The sequence below is a fragment of the Ovis canadensis genome, chromosome 17 (genome assembly GCF_042477335.2).
Source record: "Ovis canadensis isolate MfBH-ARS-UI-01 breed Bighorn chromosome 17, ARS-UI_OviCan_v2, whole genome shotgun sequence".
Lineage (NCBI taxonomy): Eukaryota > Metazoa > Chordata > Mammalia > Artiodactyla > Bovidae > Ovis > Ovis canadensis.
This window is the reverse complement of record NC_091261.1, coordinates 32,797,162-32,798,790: the sequence shown is the minus strand read 5'-3', so window position 1 is coordinate 32,798,790 and position 1,629 is coordinate 32,797,162. Positions and strand designations below refer to the sequence as shown.

The 1,629-nt window shown below is 32.4% G+C and overlaps 1 pseudogene; it reads left to right on the top strand.

The window, feature by feature from the left end:
- The first annotated feature begins 997 nt into the window (after positions 1-997).
- Positions 998-1,071, top strand: LOC138423021 (U6 spliceosomal RNA; annotated as a pseudogene).
- Positions 1,072-1,629: the final 558 nt, after the last annotated feature.

Sequence of the window (1,629 nt, the reverse complement as noted above, 5' to 3'; positions counted from 1 at the left end):
GAAATACTATTTGCCAAAGCTTTCTCCCATTCTGCAGGTTGTTTTTCATTTTGTTGTTTCTTTCCCTGTGCAGAAGTTTTAAGTCTGATATAGTCACATTTGTTGATTTTTGCATTTGTTGCGTTTGCTTTCAGAGTCATATCCAAAAAATCATTGCCAAGATAATGTCAAGGAGCTTCTTCCCATTCCCTGTATTCTTGAAAACAAGTCAGCTCTATGACTTTTGCCAAGATTGACTACTCTTATGGGGACAGGAGAGATAAAAAAAAAAAAAAAGGAGGAAAAGAGGGTACAAAAAACAATGTAAGGCCCAAATATACATGATAAAAAAGAGTAAGACTTTCAACAACATTTCATACTCTTTCAGTAAGGACAGACACATGGTCCTTCACTTTCTTATTGAGAAAAGATAAACTTGGTGAGAAGTTGACAAGATAGAGTTTCTGCATAGTGAATATTCACCCAATCAATTTGATGAAATAAGCAAAACATGATAAATTGGGCAGCTTTTTTCTTCAAAGTTCAGCCTAGTGAAAACAATCGTAAACATCATGTGGAGCAAAGCTGTCATTCTCTAGGATAGAACAGATAATTTTGTCAAACCTGAACAGTCAATGCTCTGTTGTGATTGGGTCATAGAATAATCAGAGGCCAGCTATCGTTAATAAGAAATTTAGCTTACCTATAGCGGGTTCATGTTGATGTATTACAAAACCAATACAATATTGTAAAGTAAATAATAATAATAAAGAAATTTAACTTATTTAACAAGCAAACAGAAACAGTATCACTGAACACTAACTATATATGAGCAGCTCCTTTGTACTTTTTCAAGGTGTGATTTATTCCAAAGTAGAATCTACAAAGTGGAAACCACATGTGAACACTCATGGCAGATCCACAGAATATCAAAGTAATAACTAAGATATATATAAGAATGGCCTCATGTTGGATTCTATAGCACACAAACTAAAAATCTGAAAAGATGAGCATGGCCTCATGATACAGAAAAAATGAGCATGGCCTCTGAGCAAGGATGATGTGCAAATTTGTGAACTGTTTCATATTTTTGGAGTTTGGGATTAACATACACATTAATATACATAAAGTAGATAACAAACAAGGACCACTGTATAGCACACAGAACAATATTCAATATTTTGTAATAACCTATAAGGAAAAATAATCTGAAAAAGAATACATACATAGGTATATGTGTATATACATATATATACATACACACAGAAATAACTGAATCACTTTGCTGTACCCCTGAAACTAACACAACATTGTAAACCTACTATAATTCAACTACAAAAATGGCCTCAATATTTATCTTTTAAGAACTGACTCATAATAAGCACTGAAAATTAAAAGGATAATCTGTTCATAAATAGCAGCATGTTTTATTTTAATTATTTAAGTTTACATCCAGGACAGTTGCAAGATAACCGTTTAATTCAAAAAATACCCCCTTTTGGTCTTAAATACATTCACTTTTCATTTGTTAGTTCTGGAACTGAATAGAAATAACAAAAGTGTTTACTTCTCTTAATTTCATTCACATGGTCAGTTGCATTTGCAAAAGTGAAATTTACCAGATCAAAAAATCCTGCACTGACAAGCTGT